Source organism: Callithrix jacchus, chromosome 4 (assembly GCF_049354715.1).
Source record: "Callithrix jacchus isolate 240 chromosome 4, calJac240_pri, whole genome shotgun sequence".
Taxonomy (NCBI): Eukaryota; Metazoa; Chordata; class Mammalia; order Primates; family Cebidae; genus Callithrix; species Callithrix jacchus.
The window spans coordinates 35,186,517-35,208,353 of NC_133505.1; the positions used below are offsets into that span (position 1 = coordinate 35,186,517).

Genomic DNA, 21,837 nt, shown 5'->3' on the forward strand with positions numbered 1-21,837 from the left:
ATCTGCACTTGTATCCTCAGACTTCCCACCAGTGATGATGGATGGTCCCCGCTCCTAAGACCACCCCTGCACTCAGGTAGAAGATCAGCCCCTCCTTCCTCTATATCATCAATTTCCACTCTCTACTGGCCCATCATTCCTGCATGCAGACATGCTGTAATATCTCCCAAAAAACAAACAAAACTGGACTAAACAAGTCAAAACAAAATCTTCCCATTGAAATCCAACACCTGATCCCTGATCCCATGTCTCCCTCCAGTTACTGCCCTATTCTATGGCACTCCTCATAGGACAATCTCTGAGTCTATGTAGTCTTTTGAAACATTGCATTTTTTGTTGTTTATTTGTTTGTTTGAGATGGGGTCTCCTTGTGTTGCCCAGGCTGGTCTTGAACTCCTGGGATCAAGCGACTCTCTTTCCTCATCCAAAGCACTAGATTACAGGATTGAGCCATCACACTTGGCCTGATAGTATAATGTTTTTACACTTTTTTTTGGCAATCATTATTCCATTTTATTATTACTTTTATCTTCCAAATCATCTAATGAATTATTCATTTCTATGATTCTATGATCATATTTTTAATTTCCAGAGCTTGTTCTTGTGCATAATTTTACATAAATGGGTTCCTATTTCATAAATGCCACTTATTTTCTTACATCCTTTATATATTATTGATAATAGTGGTAGGGAACCTGTTGGATATCCTTGTTACCCCCTTTCACAATATCATGAAATTTTCTCCCAGAATCCTTAAATGTAGTGGTTTTATATTTATCTTGGTAATTTTTGCTTGCTAAATGTCCATCTCTCTCATGACAGTGCAAGCTGCATATCATCAGGATCTTACTTTAGCTGTTCTATCTTCAGTGTCTAGCTGATCTCCTGATTCACCTTGAAATATACACAGGTAATGAACTTTAGAGTGGTGTGGGCAGTCAAGTCACATGGCCTCTTGTGTCCTCCTGAGCTTCAAGCCTAGTGACTGCCTTCACACAATGTACTAGGACATCGAAATGGTTCACTTGCATGGGGTGCAGAGTCACACTCGCCTACCTTATGGACAGAGCATCAACAAAAGATGAGTCAATGAGGTATCTGAGAGAAAATCTCCTGGCTTCAATCCAGCTCCACCACCTCCTTAACCTCTGAGTCTTCCTTTCCCTGCCAGTGTAAAGAATCACATAATAGATTCCTCATGGGTATTCTCTGATGGTTAAATTATATTCTCTATGTAATATACACATTATGACTTACTGAGACATATTAAGTGTCCAGCATTCATAGTTAACATTATATTAATTATACCATTTAGGTTGTTTTCAATCTTTTGTTTTATAAACAATCATTCAAAGAATATCCTTGTCATATATTTTTGAAAATGTGTAATTTTCTTCTTAGGATACTTTTTTAGAAGAGAAATTTTTTGACAAAACAGTAAAACTTTGGGCTGAAAAAAGGAAAAAGAAGAGAAATCTTTTTGTATCAACATGATCTTCTTGAGATATTTTCTAAAAATGCTTTTTAGAAATTGGGTTGTTTTTTCTTTGAGACAGGGTCTCACCCTGTTGTTCAGGCTGGAGTGCAGTGGTGTGATCACTGCTCACTGCAGTCTTGACCTCCCCAGCTCAGGTAATCCTCCTGGGACTACGAGAGGGTGCCACCATGCTCAACTAATTTTTTTTTTTTTTTTGTAGAGATGAGGTTTTACCATGTTGCCCAGGCTGGTCTGGAAATCCTGGACTCAAGCAATCTGCCCACCTCAGCTTCCCAAAGTGCTGGGATTACAGGCATAAGCCAACCCATCTGACACTGTAGAAATTATATGCCAGTATTTAATCCATCAACTTTTATGACAGTAAATTTCCCCTATACTCCACTTAATATTATTGTCATTGATTTTCATCTTTGCCAAGCTAAGATATATTAAACTTCTCTCCCATTTCTTAATCCACATTTTAATTTTGTTGACATTTACTTATTGCTTTATATTTGTTTAACATTTGCATTTTCTTTTCCAAATTATGCTCTAATATTCATTAATCCGTTTCCAAATGGGATTTAGCTGTTTTAAAACATTGAATTTAAGAAAGAAAACAAGCAGACTCTGATATCTAGGAACTGATCTGACACTTATAGCTGGGCTTCAGTGTTGTATGAAGCTGGCCTGATGTTCATTGTTAAGTCATGTTATTCTCCTATTGCGCCGCAATCATCTCACCAAACACCATCACTAGAAAGTTCACTCTGAGTGATGATAAAGTGAGGAAAAACAAGAACACTTCATAATTTTGTCGAAGCACTCTTTCCACGAATACCAAGGGCTGACGCTTGTATACCAATTACAGCTTTATTCTGCTCTACTCCACCCTCCCTAGAGCTAAGATTTAAGACACCCAGTTACAGAATTGCCCCTGCTTCCAGACCAGTACCCAATCTAGAGCGAAGCCTACTTCCTTATCCTCCCCAGGATCACCCAACTAAAGCCCAAATCCTGTAAGAGTTTCTTTCTAACACCCTCTTACCGAAACACCACGTGGCTCACAGCACACATTCTTGCACTCGGCAACAAGTCATAAACCCAACTTCTTCACCCACGGGTATGTTCCTAGGAGACTTTGAAATAAGGCTGTGGACACATTATTATTTTGTCCATAAACTTTTTTATGTGTCTTTGAGGTTGATTATGAGAAAGTGTTTGCATATATCTGTGTTTGTGGTTACCAAAGGGAAGTTTTTAATTTATAAGTAATTAAAATTATCCTCATATTTCTTTATGGTGTTGCATTTTTAGGCTATGCTTAGAGAATCCTTCTTCACTACCCAATTGTAGACACTTCAAATATAGTTCCAACTAGGTTGTGACAATGCGGAAAGAGGAGTCTAACGGTGAAGAAAACAAAATTATTGGAATACAGGGAAGGAAGAGCAACAGGTAAAGAATTATAAGGGTAAATCTCTTGTTTTATAATTTTAAAAATATGCCTACAGAGCCTTCAGGGTACTTGACATATGTCATATTCTCTGTCCCCACATGCAGAACACCTAGCATGGACTCTCAAAGTGATCGAGTGGTCAGTGAAAAAGAAAAAGAAGACAAAGAAAAAGTTTTCTTTAAAGCTGGGCCCAAGGGAGACACCACATAAAGCCCCTCTGTGGATGTCGAAAGTTCTCCTGAAAACTTTTTTTTTTAGAGAAGGGGTCTTGCTATATTGCCCAGGCTGGAGTGCAGTGGCTATTCACAGATGCTATCCCACTACTGATCGGCAAGGGAGTTTTGACCTACTCCGTTTCCAACCTGGGCTGGTTCACCCCTCCTTAGGCAACCTGGTGGTCCCCCACTCCCAGGAGGTCACCATATCGATGCCGAACTTAGTGTGGACACCCAATCAGCATAGCGCACTACAGCCCAGAACTCCTGGACTCAAGAGATCCTCCAGCCTCAGCCTCCTGAGTAGTTGGGCTACAGGCATGCGCCACCGCGCCTGGCAAACATCAGTTTTTTATTAGACTCTTTAAATAGGGGATAAGGAGTGAGGCTACACAACAGTGTGGAAATGATCATATAAAAAGAATACATTTGCAAAACTTGTGCACAAAAATCACAATGTGGTATTATAAAAGCAGAACAACGTAAAGATAACTTTCTGTGTGTCAGCATAGAAACCATGCACCCTAGCAAGAACAGAGGTTAAACACAAACCTAAGATTATCGGCAAGAATACACTGGGCTCACAGCTGCAGGGGTAACAGGATTTAACACAGGACAACCAGCCTGACCACAAAGCTCCAAGAGGAGGGGCCTCCAATGCAGGCCTGGAGGAGCAGTGGGAGAAGAAAGACATTTACATCCTTGTCTCAACCACAGAGGTTTTTCCTCACGTCAGACGCCCCTCATGCGTCCGTTTATAGGATCTCCATAAGGGTAGCCTTCCCTTTCCAGGGCCATAATCGATATGCCTTTCCTGGGAAAGGAATCTAGGTAATAAGCCTCTCCATTACATGTCCATTTATAGGCTCTCTGCAATGAGAAGCCTATTAGGTGCTGTCATCTCTCTCCGGCAGTCAAGCTATGCGGTTACTCCCTTTCACAGAGTCTCTGTTTTTACCAGAACAGTTCAGCAAAGCCAAAGTTACAAGTTGCAGCTCAGCAGAACTAAAGTTACAAGCTACATTTTAACTTTTCACGTTATTCTTCATTTTCTCAAATATAATTGATACAGTAAGTAACAAGCATCACAAAGCAAATAACTCATTTCTGGGAAACCAAATTCTAAGAAATTTACAGGTTAAAAATCAACAACAATTTCTTCTTATTATTTCATATAGCTCGGGTTTTGCCAATTCTTCCAGAAGCTTGGGGTTGCTTGTCAGCCCCGAGGGGTCCACAGCATTCCCAGCAGTGATGGAAGAGTTTGCTTTAACAGCTGCAGTAACTGCTGTGCCTGTCCACACACAGCAATGGCGTTCATCAGATGGTCTACTCCCTTCTCATATTCACCTTGAGCTAGTAATTCTTCACCAAGCTGTATTTCTTCAAGGAAGAATTTCTGAAAAGCTTCAGCATCTTTAAGATCAGGTAATTTGGAAAGCCCAGCCTTCTCCTTGGCAAGCTTCTGTTTCTTTCTTCATTCTCGAATCCTGTTTTGTTTTTGTTTTTGTTTTCATTCTTGACCAAGCCACTTTAATTTGTAACTTTAATGTACAATATGAAGTCGATAATCCTTGATATCTTCACCTGGATCTTGTAAAGAGTGAGTCTGAGTCTACACCTTCGGTCTTCATCATCAGGAGGGATACCCAATTCTTCATCTGTCCACCGGGAAGGATCAGAATACGGAAAGTGACCTAGCATGGCTTCTGAGTCATGCCAAAAGCACCATAGAATCCAGAACCACATGGTTGCACTTAAGGTCTCGCCCCAGATCACCTGGGTTCTGGTCAGCTGGGGGAACTCTGTATCGGGGCTCAATGTGCACACCACCACCAGCATGACGGACGCCACTGTCTCCAGCAGCCGGTGCGCAGCCACTTCTGAAAACATGGCCACCAACGGCAGCGAAAAACGCCAGCAGAGTTAGAGCCGACATGCTCGCCTGTGTCCGCCCTCGAAGCCCATTCTTAAAGGTGGGGTCAATTCATCTTTTGCTGTCGAAGTAGATGCAGTACCAGATTAAAAAAAAAAGGGGGGGGGCCCACACACACTGGGGGTGATGACGCCTTTCCAACCCACCACCTTCTCTACAAAGCGGAGTGTGGGCGATGGCGTCAGGGACCGCGGAAGAGCGGTGGACCACGAACCATCAGAGCGGAGGCCGCAGCTCACCCCTGACGCCCGCGGGCCAGGGACTCAGAAAAGCGATTTTTGCTTTTGCGTCTGTTTATGTGTCGCATCACATCTATTGACTTGCACATGTTAAACCATCCCTGCATCCCTGGTAGGAAACCCACTTAATCATGGTAGATTATCTTTTAAATATGCTGTTGGATTTGGTTAGCTAGTATTTTGTTGTGGATTTTTGCATCTATGTTCATTAGGGACATTGGTCTAGCCAGAGCAATTGGACAAGAGAAAGAAATAAATGGCATCCATATTGGTAAAGAAGAAGTCAAACTGTCACCGTTTGATGATATGATCATGTACTTAGAAAACCCTAAAGACTCATCCAAATAGCTCCGAGATCCAATAAACAAATTCAGTCAAATTCACACAAAATCAATGTACACAAATCAGTAGGTCTGCTATGCATCAGCAGCAACCAAGCTGAGAATCAAATCAAGGACTGAATCCCTTTTACAATAGCCGCAAAACAAAAATTAAAATACTTAGGAATACACCTAACCAAAAACGTGAAAGACTTCTGCAAAGAAAACTACAAAACACTGCTGAAAGGAATCATAGAAGACACCGTCAAATGGAAACACATTTGCTCATGGATGGTAGAATTAATATAGTGAAAATGGCCGTACTGCCAAAAGCAATCTACAAATGCAATGTGAGTCCCATCAAAATGACATCATCATTCTTCACAGAACTAGAAAAACCAAACTGAAAATCCATATAGAATCAAAAATATCCTGCACAGCAAAAGCAAGCCTAACCAAAAAGAACAAATCTGGAGGCATCACATTACCTGACGTCAAACTATACCACAAACGCTACAGTAAGCCAAACAACATAAAACTAGTATAAAAACAGGCACATATACTTATGGAACAGAATAGACAACCAATAAATGTAGCCAAATACTTACAACCAACTGATCTTTGACAAAGCAAACAAAAACATAAAGTGGGGAAAGAACACCCTACTCAACAAATGTTGCTGGGATAATTGGCAAGCCACATGTAGAAGAATGAAACTGGATCCTCATCTCCACCGTATACAGAAATCAGCTCAAGGCAGATCAAAGACTCAAATCTAAGCCCCGATACCATAAAAATTCTAGAAAATAATATCAGAAAAACTCTGTTAGACACTGGTTTAGGCAGAGAGTTCATGACCAACAACCCAAAAGCAAATGCAACAACAACAAAGATAAATAGATAGGATTGAATTAAACTAAAAAGCTTCTGCACAGGAAATGAAATAATCAGCAGAGTAAACAGAAAACTCACGGAGTAGGAGAAAATATTCACAAACTATGCCTCTGACAAAACACTGATATCCAGCATTCACCCATCAAAAAGCAGGCTAAGGACATGAACAGACAACTCAAAAGAAGATATACAAATGGTCAACAAACATGAAAAAATGTTCAGCATCACTCATCATCAAAGAAATGTAAATCAAAACCACTATGAGCTACCACCTTATTCCTGCAAGAATGGTCATAATCAAAATGCAAAAAAAAAAATAGATGTTGATGTGGATGTGAAGAAAAGGGAACAATTTTACATTTCTGACAGGAATATAAACTAGCATAACCACTATGGGAGACAGTATGGAGAATGCTTAATGAACTAAATATAGATCTACCATTTGATCCAGCAATCCCACTCCTGGGTATGTAGCCAGAGGAAAAGAAGTCATTATATGAAAAAGATACTTGCATACGCATATATATACCAGCACAATTTGCAATTGCAAAAATATGGAACCAGCCTAACTGCATATGTATATATATACACATACCATGGACTACTACTCAGCCATAAAAAGGAATGAAATAATGGCATTCACAGCAACCTGGATGGAGTTGGAGACCATTATTCTAAATGAAGTAACTCAGGAATGGAAAACCAAACATCATATGCTCTCACTTAGAAGTGGGAACTAAGCTATGAGGATGGAAAGATGTAAGAATCATACAGTGGACTTTGGGAATTCAAGGGGAAGGGCAAGAGGGAGGTGAGGGATTAAAAAACTACACATTGTGTACAGAGTACACTACTCGGATGATGGGTGCACCAAAATCTCAGAAATCACCACTGGAGAACTTACCTATGTAACCAAACACCACCTGTTCCCCAAAAACCATTGAAGTAAAACCGTAATTTACAAAAATAAAATAAATAAAAATAAAAAATGAATTGTTTTCAAAAGAAATTAACACTTGTATCGTTTTGTGTAATGTGAAAGATGAATACCCACAATTACATGAAAAAACTCTTAAAATCCTCCCAGTCTGGGCATGGTAGCTCCCACATGTAGTCCCAGCTAATGGGAAGGCTGAGAGGGGAGAATTCTTTGAGCCTAGAAGTCCCAGGCTGCAGTGAGCTGTGATGGCGCCGCTGCACTCCAGCCTGGATAACAGAGTGAGACGCTTTCTCTAAAACAACAGCAATAATAATAATCCTCCCTTTTTCAACTCAATATTTATGTAAGGCTATATTTTTTTAAAATACACCCTTCAATCAAAATAATAGAATGGCTGGGATGCAACTAGAGGCCATAATCTTAAGTGAATTAATGTAGGAACAGAAAACCAAATATTGCGTCTTCTCACATGATTGGGAGCTAAACACTGAGCACACAGGGACATAAACATGGGAACACCAACACTGCAGATGACTAGAGTGGGGAGGGTGGGGATGTGGGTTGAAAAACTACCTATGGGTATATGCTCACTACCCGAATGACAGGACCCATGCCCCTAACCTCAGCAGCAGACAACATATCCATGTCGCAAACCTGCACATGTACCCCCATATCTAAAATAAAAGTTAAAATTTAAAAAATTTTAAAAACACATATCATATGAGACAGACAAGAATGACAGTTGCAAAAATGCGAAATGATCACTCTTCTTGTTATCAAAAATCTGAGTAAGTCTATCAGAGGCCTTCAAACCAGAGCGACTCCATCTTGAATGAGGGCTAGGAAGAATGAGGTTAGGACTTGCTGGGCTGCATTCCCAGGAGGTAAGGCATTCCCAGCCTCTAGCTTATGGTTAAGGGAACAGATTGATAATGTTTATTGAATAGACCAGACTCAAGAATGTCCTGATATTCTGATATCTTGAGAACAGATGCCTTCCTAATTTTGCTTTAAAGATAATAATACCTATTCTTTTTTTTTTTTTTTTTTTTGGAGACGGAGTCTTGCTCTGTCACCAGGCTGGAGCGCAGCGGTGCAATCTCACTGCAACCTCAAGCGATTCTTCCACCTCAGCCTCCCACAGGAGGCTGGGACCACAGGAACGTGCCATCATGCCTGGCTAATTTTTTTGTATTTTTAGTAGAGACAGGGTTTCACCATGTTGGCCAGGATGGTCTCAATCTCTTGACCTCGTGATCCGCCTGCCTCGGCCTCCCAATAATACCTATTCTTACAAAATATAGTAATTTTTAAAAAATTAATCCTTTATTACAAGCCTTTGTAGTAGAGCACATCTCCCCATGATTTTTGTTATCCTATATATAAACATGCATTTTACCTAGGGTGCGTGTGTTCCTCCTCTTCCTTTCCGGAATGGCCTACTCTGTATAAAGTAGCTGTTCTTTCACTCCTTTTCTTTCTTAATGAACTTGCTTTCAGTTTGCACTGTGGACTTGCCCCGAATTCTTTCCTGTGGGACATCTAAGAACCTTGTCTTGGGGTCTGGATTGGGACTTCTTTCTGATAACAGCTCCAGAAGGTGGGATCTTTCCCCATTGGGAGTTGCAGAGCCAATACACGAAACCAAAATTGAGCATCAAGCAGAACGAGTTTTATTTCCTGGCCAGGAAATGAAAAGGTGGGAACAGCTCTGGCAAATCAACTTCTTGGCTAGCAAAGGGTGAGGGGGTAGAAATATAGGTTTGCTCTAATGAAGGGATTGGGAATTAAAAATAAGGGCAGGAATGATCACGTATTTTATGGGAAGAGGGGGTGGGTGAATTTTTCTGAGCCAGTAATGCTGCCTTCCTTTTTATCCTTTTAGGACTTCTTCCAGTCAATGTTACAGAGATTGCCGATTGTCGTGGTGCTGGTGAGAGTGCCATTTAGCACAGAAACAGGATCATAATGAAACCTGAGATCTTTTTTAGGGCGTTCTGCCAGCTATCTTCATTCTAACCAGTTTCAGCTGGTTTGATTGCAAAAGCAACTTCTTGAAGCAGGTCCGATTTTTCAAAGAAAAGTAGAATTAAGTCCAGGTGCTCAGGCCTGTAGTCCCAGCACTTTGGGAGGTGGAGGCAGGCAATCGCTTGAGCCCAGGAGTTCCAGACCACCCTCAACAATACGGTGGAATTCCACCTCTACGTAACATTCAAAAATCAGTTGGGCGTGGTGGCGCGGGCCTACAGTCCCAGCTACACAGGAAGCTGAGGTTGGAGACCAAGATATCAAGGACTGAGCCCAGAAGATCAAGGCTCCAGTGAACTAAGATTCCACCACTGCACCCCAGCCTGGCCAACAGAGTGAGATCCTGACAAAACAAACAAAAAAAACCCCACTGATTTAAACAGTTCCTGGGCCAGATATCAGGGAGACAGTGTGACAAAGAGCACTCGAAGCAGGAGGAAAAGGAGCAGGACAAAGTTCCAGGTCCCCAGGCGTGGCTCTCAGGGTCTCAGACCCTGAGGGCAGAGTCTGGAGATTGGGAAACCCAGCGTTGAGGATTCCACACTCCCAGGAGTTTCACTTCTTGCTCTCCAAACTGGTGTCGGGTCCTTCTTCCTGGACTTCTTGGCCTTAGTTCTCATTTCCGTTGGGTGTCAGGTTTCTAGAGAAGCCAATCAGAGTCACTAAGATTCCCGGCTATAAAGTCCCCATGCATCCACCAGGACTCAGACCCTCCCGGGATCCCAAGGATGGGGGTCATGGCGCCACGAACCCTCCTGCTGCTCTCCACGGCCTTGCTGCTGACCAAGACCCGGGTAGGTGAGTGCGGAGTTGGGAGGAGCAAGGGGCCTGTCCAGTGGGGATGCAGAACCCTGGGAAACCGCATCAACGCCCCCTCTCCCGCCCCAATCCCTTCCCTCTGGCTCGAGCCAGATTCCGCCCCTCCTTGCCCGCAGACTCCCACTCCTTGAGGTATTTCTACACTGCCGTGTCCCAGCCCGGCCGCGGGGAGCCCCGCGTCATCTCTGTGGGCTACGTGGACGACACGCAGGTCGCCCGATTCGACAGTGACGCCGCGAGTCCGAGGATGGAGCCGCGGGCGCCGTGGGTGGAGCAGGAGGGGCTGGAGTATTGGGAGGAGGAGACACGGACAGCCCTGGACACCGCACAGAATTTCCGAGTGAAACTGCGGACCCTGCTCCGCTACTACAACCAGAGCGAAGCCAGTGAGTGACCCGGCCCTGTGTGCCAGCACTTACTCTTTTGTAAAGCGCCTGTGACAATGAAGAACAGATTTACCACCTTCATGACTGTGGTAATGGGGATCTGATTCCAGCAGTCACAGGTCAAGGGAAGGTCCCTGCTGAGGACAGACCTTAGGAGGGCAGTTGGTCCAGGACCCGCATCTTTCTTCATGTTTCTGATCCTGCCCTGGGTCTGCAGTTCCACTTCTGTAAACTTCTCTGGGGTCCAAGCCTGGGGAATCCTCTAGGACCTCATGGTCCTGCCTCCTCCCTGGTCACGACCCCTCCTCATCCCCTACGGGTCCCCTCGAGGCTCCGGATCCAAGACCCACCTTGAGGCTGTGGAATCCGCCTAGACCCTCCACCCACCCAAGAGAGCTGCAGGCTCCTTTACCGGGTCTCATATACAGTTTAGGCCAAAATCCCCGAGGATTGGCGGGGCAGGGGCGGGGCTGATCGCGGGGGCGGGACCGGGGCGGGGCCAGTGTCTCACACCTACCAGGGAGTGTTTGGCTGCGACCTGGGGCTCCACGGGCGCCTCCTCCGCGGGTATTACCAGTTCGCCTATGACGGCAAGGATTACATCGCCCTGAATGAGGACCTACGCTCCTGGTCCGCCGCGGACCTGGCGGCTCAGATCACCCAGCGGAAGTGGGAGGTGCAGAAACACGCGGAGGATGTCAGGGCCTACCTGGAGGGCACGTGTGTGGACCGCCTCCGCAGATACCTGAAGAACGGGAAGGAGACACTGCAGCGTGCGGGTAAGAGGGGCCACAGGGCAAATTTCCCATCTCCTTCTTAGGCTGGAACTGTGCCCACAGCTGATAGACCTCAAAGAATAGAAGAAACAGGGAAACAGGCCAGAATGCCACTCCTTCCTTGGATCAGGAGAGGGAGCTGTCACCCTGGGTGCAGGAGATCCTGTACCAAAGAGTGACTCTTAAAGGGCCAGCCCCTCTCAGGGGCAATTAAGGAATCTAGTCTCGCTGGAGATTCCATCCTTCAAATGAACTGGTCAGCAGTTCTCTTTGACTCCCTGTGTTAGGGATCATGGGGGACTTTCTCTCCTGCCTGGTTCTCGCCCCACACCAAGTGTCTGTGGAGGTTTGACTTCAGCTTTTCTCCGTCACTCAGCATCCGTTCAGGCCAGGACCAGAAATCCCTTTTCACCTTCTATCCTGGGCTATCTCATCCCAATTCTAGAACTTTCCAAGGAATAAGAGGCTATCTTAGACCCCTAAGTCCAGGCTAGTGTCTGGGTTTTGCCCTCTTCTCCTACTCTAATTGTCCTCTTCGTTCTCAGGATGGTTACACAGGCACTGCTGGACTGTCCCATGAGAGATGCAAAGCGCCTGAATTTTCTGACTCTTCCCCTCAGATCCCCCAAAGACACATGTCACCCACCACCCTGTCTCTGACCATGAGGCCACCCTGAGATGCTGGGCCCTGGGTTTCTACCCTGCAGAGATCACACTGACCTGGCAGCGGGATGGGGAGGAACAGACCCAGGACATGGAGCTTGTGGAGACCAGGCCAGCAGGGGATGGAAACTTCCAGAAGTGGGCAGCTGTGGTGGTGCCTTCTGGAGAGGAGCAGAGATACACGTGCCATGTGCATCACGAGGGGCTGCCTGAGCCCCTCACCCTGAGATGAGGTAAGGAAGGGGATGGGGTAAGGAGGGGATGGGGGGGTCACATCGCTTCTCCAGGAACACAGGAGCCCTTCTGGAGCCTTTCAACAGGATCAGGGCCCTTCACCTTCCCCTCCTTTCCCAGAGCCGTCTTCTCAGCCCACAATCCCATCTCCTTCTTCATGTTCCTGTTCCATCACGGGCATCGTTGCTGGCCTGGTGGTCACTGGAGCTGTGGTCGCTGCTGTGATGTGGAGGAGAAAGAACTCAGGTAGGGAAGGGGTGTAGGGTGGGGTCTGAGTTTTCTTATCCCACTGGGAGTTTCAAGCTCCAGGTAGAGATGTGCCCTGCCTTGTTACTGGGAAGCATCAGCCTGGGGCCCTGTGTGCCAGCACTTATGCTTTTGTAAAGCACTTGTGACACTGAAGGACAGATTTATCACCTTGATGACTGTGGCGATAGGGACCTGATTCCAGCAGTCACAGGTCAGGGGATGGTCCCTGCTGAGGACAGAACTCAGAAGAGCAGTTGGTCCAGAACCCACATCTCCTTTCTTCATGTTCCTGATCCTGCCCTGGGTCTACAGTCACGGTTCTACAAAATTCTCTGGGATCCAAGGCCTGGGGGTTCCTCTAGGACCTCATGGCCCTGCCTCTTCCCTGGCCTCTCATAGGACATTTTCTTCCTACAGATAGAAAAGGAGGGAGCAATTCTCAGGCTGCAGATAAGTATGAAGGAGGCTAATCCCCGAAATCCTTGGAATATTGTGGTCAGGAGCCCATGGGGGAGTTCACCCATCCCACAATTCATCTTCTAGCCACATCTCCAGTGGGCTCTGACCAGGTCCTATTTATTTTTTCCTCCTTTTTTTATTTTATGGAATTTCGGTGGTTTGTGTTTGGTTTTGTTTTATTTTGAGACAGGATCTGGTTCTGTTGCCTGGGCTGGAGTGCAGTGGCAAAATTTTGGGTCAAGTGCTCCTCCCACCACAGCCTCCCAAGAAGCTGAGATTTCAGGCACATGCTACCATATCTGGCTAACTTTTGTATTTTGTTGTGGAGATGGGGTTTTACCATGTTGCCCAAGCTGGTCTGGAATTCCTGAGCTCAAGCAAATCTGCCTGCCCCACAAAGTGCTGGGATGAGATACATGAGCCACCAAGCTTGGTCAGGTCCTTTTTTTGTTCTACCCAGGCAGTAACTGTGCCCAGGGCTCTGGTGTTCACTCAAGGTTTGTAAAGATAAAACCCTGGAGGGCCTGAAATGGGTTGGGAGTGGGGCAGAGGAAATAGGAATGGGGATTTGTTGATTTGGAATTTTTTATTGTGTGATGGGCTGTTTAGAGTGTCACCACTTACCATGAGTGGCCAGAATTTGTTCATGACTATTTTTCTGTCACCTGAGACAACTGCCTTGTGAGGAACAGAGATGTAGGATTTCTTCATGCCTCCCCTTTGTGACTTCAAGAGACTACTCTGACTTCTCTTTCTGCGAAGGCATCTGAATATATCTGGGTCCCTTGTCCACCATGAGCCCCTTCCTCACACTGATCTGTGTTCATTCCCTCTTCTAGAAGTGTGTGGCTGACATGTCCCCATCCCTGTCTCAACATTATGGTACACTGAGCCACAGCCTCTTACTTTTCTGTTAAAAATAGGAACCTGGGTCTCAATTTATTTTTTCATACTTGTGTGATGAAATGGAGTTGAGGAAGCTACAGTTATAGCTGGAAATACAGACAGATAATTCCACAGCACATCTCTAGCAAATTTAGCTTATTTCATTTTCTAGCCTATTCTTTACCACCTGTAGTCTTGACCATATCCCTTGGAGTTGTTTTTATACTGCTTTTGTTTGAGTGTTCCCTCCAATACTCATGTTGAGACTTAATCCCTAATGTGGCAATACTAAAAGGTGGAGCTTTTAAGACATGATTGGATCATAAGGCTCTGTATTCATTTGCAGATTAATGGACTAATGGGTTATCACAGGAATGGGACAGGAGGCTTTATAAGGAGAAGAGAGAACTGAGCTAGCATACCAAGCCCCCTTGCCATGCAGTGCCCTGCACCTCCTCAGGACTCTGCAGAGTCCCCATCAGCAAGAAGCTTCTCACCAGATACAGCCCCTTAACCTTGGACTTCCCATTCTTCAGAACTATGAGAAATAAATTTCATTTCTTTATAAATTACCGAGTTTCATATATTCTGTTAAAAGCAACAGAAAATGGACCAAGGCAGGAAATTGGTCCTAAGAAGTAGGGTGTTGCTGATAACAAATACATGAAGACATGGATTCAGCTTTGAAACTGAGTAATGGGTAGAAGCTGGAAGAATTTGGAGGAGCAGGAAGCCTAGATTCTGGTGAGGGATTAGAAGACAAGAAGTCTAGAGAAAGCTTCAAACTCCTTAGAGACTTATTACATGGTCATGACCAGAATGTTGATAGAAATGTAGACAATAAAGACCATTCGGATGAGGTTTCAGATGGGACTGAGGAACAAAGTATTGGAAATGGAACTAAAGGCCATCCATGTTATAAATTCACAAAGAACTTGGCTGAACTCTGTCCATACCCAAGCGCTTTGTGGAAGGCCAAATGTTAGAGTGATGAACTAACATATCTGAGAGAAGAAATTTCTAGGCAAAATATAAAAGCAGCTGCTTGGTTACTTTTGGCCATTTACAACTGAGATTCAGAAGCAAAGAAATAAAGACAGAATGTATAATTAAAAAGGAAGCAGAGCAGAAAGATTTGGAAAACCAAACCTGGCCATGTGAAAAGTGAAAAGGCATGTTCAGGCCGGGCATGGTGGCTCAAGACTGTAATCCCAGCACTTTGGGAGGCCGAGACGGGTGGATCACAAAGTCAAGAGATCAAGACCATCCTGGTCAACATGGTGAAACCTCGTCTCTACTAAAAATATTTTAAAAATTAGCTGGGAATGGTGGAGCGTGCCTGTAATCCCAGCTACTCAGGAAGCAGAGGTTGTGGTGAGCCAAGATCGTGCCATTGCACTCCAGCCTGGGTAATAAGAGCGAAACTCCCTCTCAAAAAAAAGAAAAGAAAAGGTATGTTCAGAGGAGGAAACCAAGAATGTAGCTCAGTGGCCATTTGTTAAAGAGGAAGGGGTAGAAGACAACCAGATGCTATTTCTCAAGAGAATGGAAGACCTCAAAGGCATTTCAGAAATCTTTGAGGCTGCGCCTCCTATCACAGGTTCAGAGGCCTAGGAGGAGAGAATGGTTTTGGGCACAGGCTCTCTCCAGGAGCTCACTGCCCAGGACCACCTTGGGACCCTGCTCCCTACACCCCAGCACAGTACTCAGTTGTCACCCCAGCAGTGGCCTTAGGCGTGGCTTATGCCATGGCTCCATAAGGTACGAATCATAGACCTTGGTAGTCTGCATGGGATGCTACTCTGCAGCCTTGCAGAAAGTAAGCAGTGGAAGCTTCCTCCACTCAGATTTCAAAGATGTCTTTGAAGTCCTGGAAGACTAGGCAGAGACTTGTTGCAGAAGTGAAGGCACAACAGAGAGCCTCCATTAGAGTGATGCCAAGTAGAAATGTGAGGTGGAGCTGCCACAGAGAGCTCCTACCAGGGAAATGTCTAGTGGAGTCCTGGAAGCCAGGCCACCAGAGAGAGTGACTTGTAGAGTGGTGAGAGCAGGACCTGATCTCCACCACGACCCAACCACCAGCAGGACCCCAGAACTGGAGCCATTAGCAGCGTGCAATGCCCACTTCAGAAAGCTTCAGGCATCAGCCTCCAACCCATACTAGCAGTCACATGTGCTGCACCAAGCTAAGACACAGGCCCAGGGCTACCTGAGGCCTTGGGACCCAACACCTGCTCCAGTGTGTCTGGAAGGAAACACATGGAGTTGAAAAAGATTTTAATACACTTCCCATGCACACTGTTTCTGTTAAAGACCCTTTAACAGAATCTTCTTCATTCTCCTCACACTCCCAAGATGAGCTGAGGCAAACTTTGAGGTATAATTAAAGCTGTATTTGAACATCACTTGTATTTCATTTGTGCATTTTGCACCTCATTCTTTTTGGTTTTTAACCACTTTCAAGACATCCTTGGGCTTCCATTGCCATGGACCACTCAGAACCGCATTCCCTGATCTGTGTTCTAGTTCTGGTTATGTCAACTTTTCCCTTCTCCCTGGTTAATCCCCCTAATTACCTGAGTCCATTCTGCCAGGTGATATCCAGTGAAAAGGTAATGCACATGGTGGCAAAGCCCAGGGAGTCCTGGGTGTAAATTTTTGCTTTGCCATTTCCTACCTGTGTGACTTATGCCATGGAGAGTCACCTTTCTGGGTTTCAGTTCCTCATCTTGTACATGACACCATTTTCCTGGGACAGTTATTATGAAGCTAATAGAAAGTACCTATGCTGTGGTTTAAATGTGTCCTCCAAAAAGCATGTGTTGAAAACTTAATCACTAAAGCAACCATATCGGGAGGTGGAATCTTATGACAGGTGTTTAGGACATGAGGGTTCCAACTTTATGAATGGATTAATACTGATTATAGAAGGGCTTGAGGTTGAACCCTTGCCCTCACTCACCTACTTGCATTAAGTACTAAGTCAATTAGGTTCAGGAGTCTGGTGGGGCACTTTTAGAAATTACAATAATAGGGACTCTCAGGAGGTAGGATTTTGTTTTCTCTTTTTTTTTTTTGAGAAAGGGTCTCACTCTGTCACCCAGGGTGGAGTACAGTGGCATGATAATGGCTCACTGCAGCCTTGCACCCAAGGCACAGGTGATTTTCCCACCTCAGTCACCCGAGCTGCAACTACAGGCGAATGCCACCACACCTGGCTATTTTTGCCCAGACTTGTCTTGAACTCCTGGCCTCAATCCACCCAACTTGTCCTCCCAAAGTGCTGGGATTACAGGCATGAGTCACCGCGCCCAGCCAGTAGGTAGGATTCTTGCTCCTAATGCATGGCTCTTGTGGAGTTTGGGAACACGGAGAGTGGTTTATCTTCTCCTGATTCCCTTCAGTTGAATGAACAGAGATAAGTAATTCAGTTTGAATAAAAAAGAAAAATTGCCTCCACTTTGATAGTTATGCTGCATATTGGTGGTATTGGTTCTACTACTGATAGTTACGGTCAGTATTGACAGGCTACAATCTGCAGCTAGCTGTTACAAAGTGCTTAGTACAAAGAAGAGATTACAAGAAGGGATAACTCACTCGGCTAGTTATTTCACACTGAGAAAACCGGATGTGAGTGGATTTGTTTTCACTATCAAAATCAGCTCTGTTCAACAAAAACAGAATGAAAGCCACATGTGCAATTTAAATGTTTCTTGTAGCAATAGTAATTTTTTTTAAATGAGCAAAAATTTCTAATAATATATTTTATTTGACCCAATATAGCTAAAATATAAGCACTGCCACATGTACTCAATATAAAAAGTATTTATTAGACTTTTTACTTTTTTTATACTAAATATTTGAAACTTGAAGTGCATTTTGTATTCAGTTGCTCCCTTGCTCTAGCCAAAGTAGTCTCACTTTTCTCACCTTAAAATGGGAGAGAAATTGAACCTACTCACAGGATTGCTGTGAGGACTGAGACCTGTAAACATCTATTCCTCGCTCACTGGGTATCAGACACTATATGAAATGTTTGTGTGCACTTCATCCTCACATTCTTTCTGTGAACTAGAAACAGTTACCACCCCACTCAACAGATGAGCAAACTGACAGCTAGAAAAGGTTAAGGAATTTCCTCAAGGGTACACAATTACTAAGAAGCTAAGCTGGAATTTGGACCCAGACAGCCTGACTCCAAAGTTGGACATTTTATCCACTCTGCTAGAAAAGCAAAGGAAATATGCAGTCTATTTAGGAAAGAATGCATGCGTTTGTCCATAAAGCATAACAGTTGGTGTGGGTAACCAATGAAGACTGCTTGATATATCCATTAAGCACAAATTCATGTAAGTACACATAAGAGCACAGCCACCAGATTCCACAACAAAGTGCATGTGCGTGTGTTGGCGTGTGTGCGTGTGTGTATGTGTGTGTGTGCGCACATGGGTGTGTATGTGTGCTGGTGTGGAGAAAACCCAATTAATAATGTCCAAGACATTCTCCAGGACATCTTCCACTCAGGGTCACAGGAGCAGATGGTGGGCAAAAGGCAGAAATAATCTGTCCCTCAAGCTGCAAACAGGGGACATAAAATAGTCAAAAGGTAGTGTTTGGGGTGAAACTGAACTTACAAGGCAAAGAGGAGAGACTGGGAGAGGGCTGCGAGAGGAAAACCAGGTGCGAGGTTGTCATGCAAAGCAGGTCCCTTGGGCTCATCACCTGTGGTTCACCAGGGCTCAGGAAAAAAGCCAGAATATCACATGCTATGGATAAAGAAACAGGCTTTTGAAGGAACTTTCAATTCAGTGCCAGTAAGTAAAGAGAAGGCATGAGTCCCATTCCTTCTATTTTTCCATAGAAGAGCAAACTGGGCACGCTACTGGACATGCAGGCAGAGGGGAGGTATGCGGCAGTGGGTTATTGCTCTCCACTGTAAGTCAAGCATGAGAGCAGCCTTATCAATGAAGAGACACACAAACAGCATGGGCACCTAGCACCCTTGATTAGAGTGTCAGTTATTGACAGGGTGTGGTAAGCTGACTTCTAAGGTGGTCCCCAGTGGTCCCATCCTGGTATTCAAGCCTTTGTGGGATCCTTCCCACCTTGAGTTTGATATGAATCTAGTCACTTAATTCTAACCAATGGAATATGACAAAGGTGAGAATCTATCATATCCATGATTAGGCAATAAGAGTTTGTGGCTTTTATCTTGCTAGCTGACTCTCTCATTTACTGACTTAAGGAAGCAAGCTGCCATGTTAGAGAGGTCCGTGTGGTGCGGAACTGAGAGTGCTCTCCATCCAACATCCAAGCGGAACCAGAGCCTTCACCTACCACCCTTCCTGCTTCCTACCAGCAACTAAGCCAGTGAGCTTGAAAGCGCCTCCTTTCCTAGTCAAGTCTTCAGAGAAGACCCCAACTGTGATTGCAGCCTTGAGAGGCCCTGAAGAGAGAACCCAGCTATGCTGTATTGAATTGCTGGCCTGCAAATATTGTGAGATAATAAAGGTGTGTTGTTTTAAGCCACTTGCTTTGGGATAATTGTTATGGTGTAAAAGACAACTAATACATAGTGGGTGTTTGGAAATGCCAGCTACCCAGGAACTGGAGACCTAGGGACCCATGGCTAGTCACACGCTCCTCTGCCAGGAGTGAGAAAAACACCACTGGTTCCACTGGATTCTAACTTTTGGAAACCCCACTGACTGGAATACAAGGAAGTCCTGGGTTCTAATTAGTTCATTTTTCAGGCAACCCAGAATGAGCTCCCAGCATCATTTCCAGACAGTGCTGCTCCTGATATCACAACTATAGTAGAATAACAGCAGACTGAGTAAACAGGACAGTAGGCTGCAGACCCCCTCATGTACCAATGATCTTTATAGAGACTTGAAACCTCACTTTGCATAGAGTTGATAAAGGTGCCAAATGAACCAGACAGAGGAAGAAGACTTGAGTCGAGAAAATGTCTGTATCTCAACTAAGAAATGTTTCTGTGACCACAGAGAGGAGGAAACAGGAGGATGTGGTAAACTGTGGCAGAAGTTAAGGCTGAAAAGAAAAGACAGAAAAAAGAACCGGTGAATTTAAAGATACTTAAGAGGCAAAACGACAGAAATTAATAAGCGCATCTCTTTGGATCACCATTTAAACATATCCATTTTTAGAAATGATCATTTGTTGTAATTATGAAGTTCACAAATTTCTCTTAGAGCCACATTTAAAAATGTTTACTGATGAAGTATGTCTGAAATGTTCTTCAAAATATCCAGCATGTATTACGGGTGAGAACTAGGTAAGGGTATAAATGGTACAAGATTAGCTACAAGTTGATGATTCTTGAAGGTAATTCATGGTTGATACATATATGATGGTTCGCTGTACTATTTTCTCTACTAGTGTCATACTCGAAGTGTCAGTAATACTTTTTTTCAAAAGAATGAAGCTGAAAGCCAAGATCCTTGAAAATCATGCACCTTCTTCCGGGGCAAGCTCTGTGAGGAAGCATGATGGGATCATTCCTGAAGGGTTTGGTAAGGAGGCCTACCGAGATGAGGGGAAACTCTGCTGGGGGCCTCAGAGATATCGTTTTCCCACCTGATTGGACAGTTTCACTCCTCTTGGACCCTGATGACATTTTCACAGCCATGTGCTGAGAAGAGCATCCTTGCAGGAGGAAGGTTCAGTCACAGGGAGGGAGAAGGGAGAAATAGACAAGGAGAGCAGAAACTCCCATTTCAGACTCCCCAGCAGCATCTGAGAAAGAAGGTGAGGAAAGAAAGGTCAGCCTGGGCCTTCCCCCACCCTCCCAGCCTTGGTTCCCTGATTAGTGCTCCGGACTCAAAGAAGCAAGCTGCAGGTCCTGGCACTGTCTTCTCCTGGGAGCTGATTATGGCAATGTACCACAATGTACTATTGCTCAGACTAAGTGGTTTCTTATGTTTTTTAATTTCCCTTGAAAATCTTCTCTTGTGACAAAAAAAAAAAAAACACCTCTGGGTATACAGAAAATAGATTGTGTCATAACTGTAACTTCCAACGTGTACTTCCACTACATATCCAAGATACAAATACATTCACAACTTTATTTTTCCAGTGATCCATTCTAATGCCTCTTGAGGCTTCCAGTGAAATGTCTAAGCACCCCACCGCCAAAGGGGATACTCATAATCTCCATCAGTCTAAGGACGGAAAAGAAGCTGTTGCCCTTCTCTGCTACAGGTGTTGCTGTTGAAAACTCATCCCACACAATTGATGGAGTTGATTTTTTATTGCCTTAGTCATCTAAACAGGCCTTGGTGATTCACATTCCGGTCTAGATTACTAGGATTCTCTAAGGGACAGATGACTATTGAAGCTGAGTGATGGAAACACTTTGCTATTCTTTCTAATTTTTTCTGTTTGAAGTTTTCCACAATAAAAAGTTAAAAACCAAAACTTAAAACTATCTAACAGGCTGGGCACGGTGGCTCATGTCTGTAATCCCAGCACTTTGGGAGGCCGTGGCACATAGATCCCTCAAGCCCTGGCGTTCAAGGCCACCCTGGGCAACATGGAGAAACCCCATCTCCACACACACACACAAATTAGCTGGGTGTGGAGGCAGGCTCTTGTAGTCCCAGTGACTCAGGAAGCTGAGGTGGGAGGATCACTTGAGCCCAAGAGGCACAGGCTGCAGTGAGCCAAGATGGTGCCACTGCACTGTATCCTGGGCAACAGAGCCAGAACTTGTCTCAAAACAATAACAAAAACAAACACAAACCACTGAAATTCCATGAAATAAAGAAAGGATAAAAAAATTAATAGGACCTGGTCAGAGCCCACAGAAGATGTGGATAAAGGATTGGGTGAGCTC

General features: G+C 44.5%; 2 pseudogenes across 1 annotated transcript; one reads left to right on the forward strand and one right to left on the reverse strand.

The window, feature by feature from the left end:
• Nucleotides 1–4,642: 4,642 nt before the first annotated feature.
• Nucleotides 4,643–5,240, reverse strand: LOC100407284 (NADH dehydrogenase [ubiquinone] 1 beta subcomplex subunit 2, mitochondrial pseudogene; annotated as a pseudogene).
• A 4,203-nt stretch (nucleotides 5,241–9,443) lies between these two features.
• On the forward strand, nucleotides 9,444–17,017 carry LOC100403653 (saoe class I histocompatibility antigen, A alpha chain-like; annotated as a pseudogene). Its single transcript, XR_013533896.1, has 5 exons — nucleotides 9,444–10,713; nucleotides 11,217–11,492; nucleotides 12,110–12,385; nucleotides 12,507–12,632; nucleotides 13,053–17,017. The product of XR_013533896.1 is annotated as a saoe class I histocompatibility antigen, A alpha chain-like (transcript).
• Nucleotides 17,018–21,837: the final 4,820 nt, after the last annotated feature.